We start from the raw sequence: 12719 nt of genomic DNA, 5'->3' as shown, positions 1-12719 counted from the left end.
AGTTTTTCTAAAGCTGGCACCCAACACCACCTGCATGTTAAGTGAAGATTTATGATTTCTAAAACTCACCTCATTATGCAGAGGTACATGAATTGTCTTATATGTGCAGTCTATAACTCCCAAGACAGATAAGGAGGCAGCTATGTCACAAAATTCATGGCTCTTTCCCGTTAAAGCTGAAGTTTTGGAGAAAAACTAAGGAAATAACTGGCCCTTTGTAGAAAAATAGCTTTAGCTAACCATTACACCTCCAAATGATGAACCAGCTATAGCCTACCACTATATCTTACAGGAGCAAAGAGGCTAATGGTGAAAGTCACTTTAATCACAGCAATGAACTATGTCTATGTTTTGAACACTGCAGCAATAGACAGAACCTAAAGTGACTCTTCAGAAATATTGACCATTCTGTTAGTTTAATTTTTTCCCCAATTTGGTGTCTGAGACCTTTTGCTGATCAAGTGGCCCAGTCAGACCCACAGACATGAACTCCAGAGAAGAGAATTCAATACCTTGGCGTGCCCAGTGGCAGAGAATTCAGTACTTGTGTGCTCCCTCAGAGTGAAGAAAAGCAAATGCTGGTTTAGGTTCTGTAATGAAGCTTGTTTTCTAAAAGTCTTTAGAAATGCAGCAAATCTTTCCACACACCCTACAAAATAGTAGAAGCAAAGAGGATTAAGTGGAATAAAGTTATGAATCTCAAGGAAGAATAAGATTATATAGACAACCATTAAAAATGACAAGTATATGTGACCAGGCTGACAAGAAAATATTTTTAGGAAAGGTATAAAAAGCAGAACACAAAAATGGCAAGCATATACACTGACTGGAAAAAAACCAAAATGACAGAAAAAATGGTGTGGACCTCCCCGGTTGTCCAGTGGTTAAGAATCTGCCTGCCAATGCAGGGGACAGGGGTCCCTAGTCTTGGAAGATTCCATTTGCAGGGGAGCTTCTGAGCCCATGTGCCACAACTACCGAGCCTGCATGCTCTAGAGCCCAGGAGCCTTAACAAGAGAAGCCCGAACACTGACACTAGGGAGTAGCCCCTGCCCACCACAACCAGGGAAAGCCTGATGCAGCAGTGAAGACCTAGAGCAGCCAATAAAAAAAAAAAAATTTTTTTAAATGGTGTTTCTAGCCTAGAGAGTTTCAATAACATAAAGTTAAGCAGAAAATAATGAAATTCTAAATAATTTATTTTCAAATATCCCTATCAATGAGGATATAGACACATATGTATGATTGCTGCTGCTGCTGCTAAGTCGCTTCAGTCGTGTCCAACTCTGTGCGACCCCAGGGACTGCAGCCTACCAGGCTCCTCTGTCCATGGGATTTTCCAGGCAAGAGTACTGGAGTGGGGTACCATTGCCTTCTCTGATGTATGACTGCTAGTTACCCTAAATCCAAGAAACCCCTGTTTCTCTCTCCTCTGCAGAGCTCAAAACAGTGGGCCACTCTCCACGGCCTTTGAGAGTATAGAACACCTGCACTCAAATACCCAAGGTGACAGAAGAAAACTAAAATACAAAACGTCTCAAAGTAGAGGTAAGAAAATTATTTGGGAAAAAAGATTGTGGGAAACCCATTTTCAACTTTAATGACTTATTAGATGTCATTTGATTTCTGAAATGTGCTTGGGATTTGTCCAGCTCTGACTCTGGGCTCTGACAATGCCTTAGGTCTGCTTGTCCCAACGTGGTTACTCTATCTCATGGAAATGATGCTCTACTCACAATACAGTGCACAAGAGCAAGAAAGTAGTATCAGGGAACTACAAATTGGGCAAATCAGGAAAAGTGAAGCCTCTTTGGCTACTGGGAGTATGTATATATCCAAGAGCAGAGTAGATACACAGAGAAGACTTGTATTTGAGTTCAGGGACTCAGTTACTACTTCACATTAAGTTACTTGTAGACACGTGATCACTCAAACACAGGTGTTGTTCTCCAGGGCTTTGGTGCTGGTGTTCTACTGGCTGCCTTTAATCCTGAGAGCAAACACACACACACACACACACACACACACACACGGTGCTGGTGTTCTACTGGCTGCCTGTAATCCTAAGAGCAAACACACACACACACACACACCACCCCATGTCCTGGCACAGCCAGGGTAGAACAGACTTCTTTTGGGGAAGTCACGGAAAGCTGAAAGAGCACACAAAGGGGGCCTCATCCACAATCTCTGTGGAGTCTCTCTCTACACAGAGTTTGCACTTTGCCAGGCTCCCCAAGTGACGCTAGTGATAAAGAACCCCTCTGCCAGTGCAGGAGACATAAGAGACAAGGGTTCAATCCCTGGGTCGGGAGGAGGAAATGGGTATTCTTGCCTGGAAAATCCCATGGACAGAGGAGTCTGGCAGACTACAGTCCATGGGGTCAAAAAAGAGCTGGACATGACTTAACAACTAAACAGGCTTAGAGACAGATCATTAGTCTATGGTGGAAGAGAGATATTCATGAGACCTACAGCAGCTATCACACTCACAGATCCCCCCTTGCCCCTGAAGAAGGGGATCACAGCCTCCCTATAGGAACCAGCCTGCTCTACATGATGCCACACACACAATCACTACTCCCACTCCACCCCAATCACTAGCTCAATAAAACAAAGACGTGGAACCTAAACAAACGGCCTATGAGCTGACCCAGTGAGCCCTGAAACAACGTGCCACTTTTCTGCGCCTTTACTCTGCCCAATAAAGGCGCTCCGTAATGATGGTGCACTTCAAGCACACAGAAAGATAGCAGGCGTAGTGCAAACAGCCCTGGGATACACGAAGAGTACAGGAAAAAAGTATTCCAATGTCTTTATATTTATTTTTTATCTTTCCTATTTTACATATTTTAATAATATTACTACACACAAAGCTTATAAATATACAAATATTCATAATGGAGGTATGTGCTCAAATTTTTTGTTTTTAATTTTTTGGCTATGCCATGCAGCATGCAGAACCTTAGTATCGCAACTAGGGATGGAACCCGTGCCTCCTGCACTAGAAGAGCAGAGTTTTAACCAATGGACTGTCAGGGAAGTCCCTCAAATATTCTTCTAATAGAATGTGTAGTGAAAAAATATGGTGACCAGAAGATACCACACTACTTGGGGTGTTCCTAAGCAAGGTGAGATCCTTAATTGCCACCTCTACCAGAACCTCCTGTCAAACTTGTTAAACAGGCAGATTACTTGAAACACCTCAGACCTACAGAACTAAGTTGGTATGCTTAAAGAGCTTCCCAGTAATTCTGATGCCTACTGAAATATGGGAACTACTGTCATGGAAGAATTAGGGAAGCAAACACAAAGAAGTGAGATGTGGAAAGGGCAGCGTCAGTGCAGAAGTGCCATAAAGATGACTGATCCTGCTGGGGCCTGACCAAAGAGGAGGAGCTACCCCTCGTTCTTCCTGAACTCTGGTTCTATGGGTATTGAGACAATACCTGTACTTTTCCAACTAGCCTTCAAATAAATCCTTATCACCTAAAGAAACTTGGGTACTTCCTTTCCTGATGGTTGGGAAGCAGGTTTCTAAGATTTCTAAAACCTTAGAAACCAACAGCCTCTCACATAGAGAAAATGTTAGTCAGAAGAACTGAAAAGGTAGCTGATACACTTTCACTAAATGTACACCTTCAAGAGTGAGGATAAGACAGGAGGAAGTAGGTATATGAGTCAGAAGTGTCTGTAAACATTTGAAAAAAGATCCTGTACTAATTGAACATTTAATCGGAAATCATGTGGGTGATTTCTAAAAAGTACACTAAGTAAAAATGGAGGCTGTAGAACAGAAGCTACACTGTCTGTGTGACTTTGGGCAACTCACTAATTCTCTTATTTCATCATCTGTTAAATGATAAATTAGATTTTACTTTATATTTTTGTGTAAAACTGTTTCAATCTTTTTAAAAAAACTTTATTATAGTTCATTTAAAATGTTGAGTTAGTTTCAGGTGTACAGCAAAGTGAATCAATTATACATATACATATGGTAAATGCATGCATGTTCAGTTATGTCTGTGACCCTACGGATTGTAGTCTGCCAGGCTCTTCTGTCCGTGGGATCATCCTGGCAAGAATACTGGAGTGGGTTGCCATTTCCTCCTCAAGGATATCTTCCCAACCCAAGGATCAAACCCACATTTCCTGAGGCTCCTGCATTGGCAGGCAATTTTTTTTTTTTTTTAACCACTGAGCCACCTGGGAACAGTATGAAAAAGCAAAAAGATATGACACTGAAAAATGAACTCCCCAGGTCAGTAGGTGCCCCATATGCTACTGGAGAAATAACTCCAGAAAGAATGAAGAAACAGCCAAAGAGAAAACAACACCCAGTTGTGGATGTGACTGGTGATGGAAGTGAAGTCCAATGCTGTAAAGAACAATATTGTATAGGAACCTGGAATGTTAGGTCCTTGAATCAAGGTAAATTGAAAGTGGGCAAACAGGCGATGGCAAGAATAAACATTGACGTTTTAGGAATCAGTGAACTACAATGACCTGGAATGGGCAAATTTAATTCAGATGACCATTATATCTACTACTGTGGGCAAGAATCCCTTAGAAGAAATGGAGTAGCCCTCATAGTCAACAAAAGAGTCCGAAATGCAGTACTTAGGTGCAATCTCAAAAATGACAGAATGATCTCTGTTCATTTCCAAGGCAAACCATTCAGTATCACAGTAACCCAAGTCTATGCCCCAACCACAAATGTCAATGAAGCTGAAGTTGAAAGGTTCTATGAAGACCTACAAGACCTTCTAGAACTAACATCAAAAAAAAAAAATGTCCTTTTCATCATACGGGACTGGAATGCAAAAGTGGGAAGTCAAGAGATACTTGGAGTAACAGGCAAGTTTGGCCTTGGAGTCAAAAATGAAGCAGGGCAAAGGCTAACAGAGTTTTGCCAAGAGAAGGCACTGGTCATAGCAAACACTCTCTCCCAACAACATAAGAGATGACTCTACACATGGACATCACCAGATGGTCAACACCTAAATCAGATTGATTATATTCTTTGCAGCCAAAAATGGAGAAGCTCTATACAGTCGGCAAAAACAAGACCGGGAGCTGACTGTGGTTCAGATCATGAACTCCTTATTGCCAAATTCAGACTTAAATTGAAGAAAGTAGGGAAAACCACTACAATGGAAGTGACAAATAGATTCAAGGGATTAGATCTGATAGACAGAGTGCCTGAAGAACTATGGACAGAGGTTCATGACATTATACAGCAGGCAGTGATCAAGACCATCCCCAAGAAAAAGAAATGCAAAAAAGCAAAATGGTTGTCTGAGGAGGCCTTACAAGTAGCTGAGAAAAGAAGAGAAGCTAAAGGTAAAGGAAAGATATACCCATTTGAATGCAGAGCTCCAAAGAATAGCAAGGAGAGACAAGAAAGTCTTCCTCAGTGATCAATGCAAAGAAATAGAGAAAAACAATAGAATGGGAAAGACCAGATAACTCTTCAAGAAAATTAGAGATACCAAGGGAACATTTCATGCAAGAATGGGCCCAAAAAAGAACAGAAATGGTATGGACCTAAAAGAAGCAGAAGATATTAAGAAGAGGTGGCAAGAATACACAAAAGAACTGTACAAAAAAGATCTTCATGACCCAGATAACCACACCAATCACCTAGAGCCAGACATCTTGGAATTCGAAGTCAAGTGGGCCTTAGGAAGGTGAAGGTAAAGTCTCTCAGTCGTGTCCGACTCTTTGCGACCCGTGGACTGTAGCCTACCAGGCTTCTCCATCCATGCGATTCTCCAGGCAAGAATACTGGAGTGGGTTACCATTTCCTTCTCCAGGGGATCTTCCCGACCCAGGGATCGAACCCGGGTCTCCCGCATTGGAGGCAGACACTTTAACCTCTGAGCCACCAGGGAAGCCCTAAGCTAGTGGAGGTGATGGAATTCCAACTGAACTATTTAAAAATCGTAAAAAATGATGCTGTGAAAGTGCTGCATGCAATATGCCAGCAAATTTGGAAAACTCAGCAGTGGCCACAGGACTGGAAAAGGTTAGTTTTCATTTCAATCCCAAAGAAAGGCAATGCCAAAGAATGTTCAAACTACCGCACAACTACACTCATCTCACACATTAGCAAAGTAATGCTCAAAATTCTCCAAGCCAGGTTTCAACAGTACGTGAACTGAGAACTTCCACATGTTCAAGCTGGGTTTAGAAAAGACAGAGAAACCAGAGATCAAATTGTCAACATCCGCTGGATCATCAAAAAAGCAAGAGAGTCACAGAAAAACTTCTACTTCTGCTTTATTGACTACGCCAAAGTCTTTGACTGCATGGATCACAACAAACTGTGGAAAATTCTTCAAGAGATGGGAATACCTGACCACCTTACCTGCTGCCTGAGAAATCTTTATGCAGCTCAAGAAGCAACACAGTTAGAACTGGACATGGAACAATGGACTGGTTCCATATTGGATAAGGAGTACATATTGGGAAAGGAGTACTTGAAGGTGGTATATTGTCATTCTGCTTATTTAACTTATATGCAGAGTACATCATGTGAAATGCTGGGCTGGATGAAACACAAGCTGGAATCAAGATTGCCGGGAGAAAGATCAATAACCTCCGATATGCAGATGACACTACCCTTATGGCAGAAAGCAAAGAAGAACTAAAGAGCCTCTTGATGAAAGTGAAAGAGTAGAGTGAAAAAGTTGGCTTAAAGCTCAACATTCAGAAAATGAAGATCATGGCATCTGGTCCCATCACTTCATGGCAAATAGATGGCAAAACAATGGAAACAGTGTCAGACTTTATTTTCTTCGGCTCCAAAATCACTGCAGGTGGTGACTGCAGCCATGAAATTAAAAGACGCTTGCTCCTTGGAAGAAAAGCTATGACCAACCTAGACAGCATGTTAAAAAGCAGACATTACTTTGCCAACGAAGATTCGTCTAGTCAAAGCTATGGTTTTTCCAGTAGTCAGGTATGGATGTGAGAGTTGGACCATAAAGAAAACTGAGCGCCAAAGAACTGATGCTTTTGAATTGTGGTTTTGGAGAAGACTCTTGAGAGTCCCTTGGACTGCAAGGAGATCAAACCAGTCAATTCTAAAGGGAATCAGTCCTGAATATTCATTGGAAGGACAGATGCTGAAGCTGAAACTCCAGTACTTTGGCCAGCTGATACAAAGAACTGACTCCTTAGAAAAGACTCTCATGCCAGAAAAAAATGAAGGCAGGAGGAGAAGAGGATGACAGGAGATGAGATGGTTGGATGGCATCACCAACTCGATGGACATGAGTTTGAGCAAGCTCTGGGAGTTGGTGATGGACAGGGAAGCCTGGTGTGCTGCAGTCCATGGAGTCACAAAGAGTTGGACATGACTGAGCCACTGAACTGAACTGAGTCACCTGGAAGCTCTGAGCCACCACATGTACATATATCCACTTGTTTTTAGATTCTTTTCCCATATAGGCTGGGCTTTTCTGGTAGCTCAGCTAGTAAAGAATCTGTCTGCAATGTGGGAGTCCTGGGTTCAGACCCTGGGTTGGGAAGATCCCCTGGAAAAGGGATAGGCTACCCACTCCAGTATTCTGGTCTGGAGAATACCACGGACTGTACAGTCCATGGAGTCGCAAAGAGTCAGACACGACTGAGTGACCTTCATTTTTCCTATATAGGCCATATAGAGTATGGAGTAGAGGTCCCTGTGCTATAGTAGTAGGTTCCTTTTAGTTATGTATCTTATATATAGTAGTACATATATATGTCAGTCTCCCAATTTATCCCTGCCTGCAAAGGTTAGATTTTAAATGATATCTAAATGCATTTCTATGTTTCTAGAAACCAAGTTCAGGCTCAATTTCTAGTTCAGGTTTCCTTTTGCTAAATCATTCTGATTAAGAATAAATGAAAGTATTCAGAAAAGGCTCCTACATCCTTAAGAATTATTAAATGGGTCTTCATAAAGAGCAAATCTCTGCTTTTGTCAGTCCTGCTGCTGCTAAGTCACTTCAGTCATGTCCGACTTTGTGCGACCCCTGAGACGGTAGCCCACCAGGCTCCCCCGTCCCTGGGATTCTCCAGGCAAGAACACTGGAGTGGGTTGCCATTTCCTTCTCCAATGCATGAAAGTGAAAAGTCAAAGTGAAGTCGCTCAGTCGTGTCTGACTCTTAGCGACCCCACGGATTTCGGCCCACCGGGTTCCTCCGTCCATCGGATTTTCCAGGCAAGAGTGCTGGAGTGGGGTGCCATTGCCTCCTCCGTTTGTCAGTCCTACACCCTCCCCAAATAGGGACTTCACACACAGGTCCTTGGACCTGTCTAATAGCCACCTGTTTTTCAAACCTGAATGAAAATCCACGTGAGGTTAACTGCTTTTTTACCCTGTGCAATGAGACTGCATTATCACTAGAATGTAAATACCAAATCTAATCAAAGTGATTATCTTAATTTATTGCTGCCTTAGTTTTCTTTCAGGGTCATATTCTCTTTCTCTCTTGTCCTTTCAGAGGGAAGGCAGGTTGGTGGGTTACCAGGCATTCCATACAGAAAGAAACCTACTAATTGTCACCATCCCTGGGGACAGAAATATCACTGACACAATACTTCCTACACTTCACTGGGGCAAGTTCTGTTGAATTAGACTTGAGTGAAGTGACACTGTGTAATGTACTCCAATACAGTGTAGCTAATACCCAAACAGAAAAGTGGGAACTGTCTCCTGAAATCTGCTGCAGGTACATGAAAAATTCCAAGGAGAATAAAAATGACAAATCCCTGCAGTATGTCACATTTTTATTTCATGAAGATGGAAAGTGCCACAGCATGATATTCATCTTTGGGAAGACTGAATAAAATGTCATCTGAGCCACCAGTTTAAAGAAACTCCTTTAAAAATATAAACTTGATCTTATGTATTCTATTACAGATTGAACTTCCTTTATAGTTGTCCTGGAACCTAAACTACATAAAAATATTTTTATAGCTTTAACTCAATTGCCTAAAATAACTGCTGTTAATAATGGATTAGGCCAATGCTACAAAACTCTTCTTCCGTATACGTAGAGATAAATGATCAGATCCAGTTTTATTATGAGACAGCAAAGTCTAGTGGTTAGCAGTATAGGTTCTTTAGTCAGACAGTCTGGCTTCAAATATGGCCTTACCATTCAATTGCCATGTGACCTATATAACATACTGGATCACTTTAAGCCTCAGTTTTCACATCTGCAAAATGGGAATACCAACAGTATTATTCCCTTGAGACCATTTTTTTTTTGCACATTCCATTAAAGAATGTTAGAAAGCATTTAGGACAGTGGAGCACTTAAGTAACACTTGACAACCATTAAGTGATTAATATTTAAAGACAATTCCTGTTAATGATTGGGAATTAAATGTTTAAAAGTTATAATTTAAAACATAGTATGCACAGGTATTAGACAGCTGTCTGTTCTGCCTGGTAAACAATTACCCTCATGAAAATTATGTACCAACTCCTTTCACTTTTCAGTATGACATTGAAATGATAACAGAGAAATGGAATACAGTGCTGTGTTATGATGAAGAATTGTATCAGCCAACCATGGATCCAATTGTCCAGTCTGCTGCGATTCATGGGGTCACAAAGAGTCAGACACGACTGAGTGACTGATCTGATCTGATTCATTTGCACCCTATTTCTTTTTAGACTCAGGCTCATTTCTTCCAGCCTTCAGGCTGCAGGCTATGTTAATTTGCAAAGCAACCCCAAAGCTTGTCCTTCACTCTGGCAAATAATAGGATACATGCAGCCTCATTCTCAGGATACTGCTTTGAATAGTGTCTAGAGCTACAACATCCCCCTTGTGGTCATACTGAGTATTTACCAGGCTCTTGGGGAAACCAACAAAAACCTCAGCGATATGTGTACCCCCAGAATCATCCTCTCACACATCCTTTAATCAAATAGTTAACACTATTTGATTCCAGAATTCTTCTGATTAACACTTCGTGGTTTTTAAGTGTATGCAACAAGAAGGAAAAAGAGCAAATTCTTAGGAGAACTAGTAGATAAAAGAGAGATGTGAAGAGGATGCAGTTAATACCAATTATCCCACTTGCCCTCCTCTGTGTCATATGCAAGGTAGGGATGTGAAATTTTCACTTTCTACTTTGCTTCCATGTTTAATATTATTTATCATTCCTCCCTATGTTTCTATGTTCTTTTTTTGAAAATTTTTATTGGAGCATAGTTGATTTGCAACGTTGTGCTAGTTTTAGGTGTACAACAAAATGAATCAGCTATACAAATACATATGCTGCTACTGCTGCTAAGTCGCTTCAGTCGTGTCTGACTCTGTGCGACCCCACAGACGGCAACCCACCAGGCTCCCCATCCCTGGGATTCTCCAGGCAAGAACACTGGAGTGGGTTGCCATTTCCTTCTCCAATGCATGAAAGTGAAAAGTGAAAGTAAAGTCTCTCAGTCGTGTCCGACTCTTAGCAACCCCATGGACTGCAGCCTACCAGGCTCCTCCATCCATCAGATTTTCCAGGCAAGAGTACTGGAGTGGGGTGCCATTGCCTTCTCCACAAATACATATATCCACTCTTTTTTAGATTCTTTTCCCATATAGGTCATTACAGTGTATCCAGTAGCATTCCCTGTGCTATACAGTAGGTCCTTATTGGTTACCTATTTTATATATAGTAGTGTGCATACCTCAACCACAAGCTCCCAATTTATCCCTCCCCTCAATGTTCTTCAGCATCAATGTATTGTTTTAGTATACAAATATCCTAAAAATAGGAGTCATTAGACTGTCGCTTGGATGACTGCAGAAAAATCTACTTCTGAGGGAATTAACAAAACGAGACATGAAAGCACTAGGTAGACAAGTAAGGACAATAAATAATAAATAAGAGTGTGAGGGTACTTCTTAAAAGGACCTGTGTAACCTATAAACAATACAATGTTGGACCTTTATTTTCTTACTCCCTCTTCCCTTCTCTCTTACAAGGTAAACTCTTCAGCTGTCTTCTTTCCCTCCCAAACTTCCCCAAAATTTCCTTCACAAGTCCTCACATCAGAATAGTGGAGCATCTTTCTCTTTTGAAATCGGACTTTGAGACTTAAGAAGTCACGGGCATCTTGTTATACAACCCATGTCCGCTGTCCCAGGCAACAAGGTTTCCGAGATGGGCCTGACGACCTGTTACAGAATACAAGTTTGTGTGCCTGACACACAGTGAAGCCAAACCAACCAAAACAGGAGTTTGGAGCAGAGAAAGGTTTTATTGCAGGGTCAAGCAAGGAGAAAGGGTGGCCCATGCTCTAAATAAATCCCTGAACTGAGAGCTTTTAGAGAGTAAGTTTTTATAGGAAAAATTTGGGGTGAGGGCTGTAAGGCATGTGACTTCCTTCTGGTGGGTTGGTAGTGAGGAATCTTGCCCTCGTTTAAGTTACCATTCTCTATCTGAGCAGGGCCTAATTCCCATAGAACTCATAAATACTACGTATATTCAGGTGATGTTAGTGGTAAAGACCAAGTTTGCCAAAGCAAGCAACAGGGGTTCAATCCCTGGGTCAGGAAGATCCCCTAGAGAAGGAAATGGTAACCCACTCCAGTATTCTTGCCTGGAAAAATTCCACAGAGGAGCCTGGTGGGCTATAGTCTGTGGAGTCACCAAGACACAGCTGACCACACACTCCCTGAGGAGGAACCATGACCGTGCCCCAGTGCTGTGCTATTCTTACTTGACTATGCCTCTCTTGTTTTCGTCCCCTAATAAGCAACTGCTGAAATCTGCCTTTTGGAATTCAGGGTACCTTAAAGAAGCTAAAAGAAGTCTATAAACAAGCAACAGTGGATAAAGAAGGGCTTTCCTGCCCAGGTGGGCCCCACAGGGGCCTGCTTGGTTTCTGAGCCTCAGTGAGGCCCATCAAAGCTGGGCAGTAGGATCTTGAGCTCAGGTATGTTTTTCTCTTGACGGTCTGCACGATAATTAGCCTAAGGTAACCGAATGCTTTGTATGAACTTAAGTCTTCTTGAGTAGTTCAAAACCCAAGGTCCCTGTGCTAAAACACAGAAAAAATTCGCCTAAGGTCTCCATATGCAGGTTACTTCAAGTTACTGCAACAGCAACAGGCAGTCAAAAGACAAAGGACGAGGGTGAGCAACAAATGTTTTAAACCCCAGGTTTACATTGAACAAAAGGGCAGGACAAAATGGCGCCCTCCTCCAGAAGAAAAAGTCAACTCGAGCGGACCTTGCGGCCGCCAGGGTCTCCCAGGGAAACGGGGGTGGGAAGGACGAAACTCACGTGAGCTTGAGCACCCTATGACAGCTGTAGTCAGACTCCACCCCGTTTTTCACTACTCCCTGTGCACATGCGCTCCAGGCCGTCGGCGGGCGGCCAGTTGCGCAAGCGCAACAGACCCCTCCTCTCACGTAACTGACGCAAGGAGACTGTAATCTGTTCGCAGTTTATCCCGTGTGACCTTGAGTCCTTCCTGCCTCCGAGGACCCGGGTTGTCCACACTTCTGCCTTATACCGCTCTTAGACCTCCCGTCTCTCGTGGAGCCCTGACCTGCTGCAGCAGGCGCAGAAGGACATATTGTTCCCAACTATCAGGCTTCGAAGCGTATTAGCCATAGGCCCTGCCTCCGGGCGCGGCATACAGGTATTCTCTGATCAGGCAGCACGGGCGGCGCCTCAGAGGATGAGCGGGCTTCCAGGCCGCAGCGGTCAA

The 12719-nt window shown here is 42.6% G+C and overlaps 1 long non-coding RNA gene across 1 annotated transcript in view; it reads right to left on the bottom strand.

Moving 5' to 3' along the window:
* Positions 1-12708, bottom strand: part of LOC139183843 (uncharacterized) — a 50620-nt gene extending 37912 nt beyond the window's left edge. Inside the window, exons 1-2 of the long non-coding RNA XR_011567397.1 lie at positions 12290-12708; positions 513-649 (exon numbers count right to left, since the gene is read on the bottom strand). This is a non-coding gene — a long non-coding RNA (uncharacterized lncRNA). The remainder of the gene's footprint in view (positions 1-512; positions 650-12289) is intronic.
* Positions 12709-12719: the final 11 nt, after the last annotated feature.

The sequence above is a fragment of the Bos indicus genome, chromosome 7, assembly GCF_029378745.1.
Source record: "Bos indicus isolate NIAB-ARS_2022 breed Sahiwal x Tharparkar chromosome 7, NIAB-ARS_B.indTharparkar_mat_pri_1.0, whole genome shotgun sequence".
Lineage (NCBI taxonomy): Eukaryota > Metazoa > Chordata > Mammalia > Artiodactyla > Bovidae > Bos > Bos indicus.
Note: the sequence above shows the minus strand (reverse complement) of the source record. Positions and strands in the feature narration are given on the sequence as shown.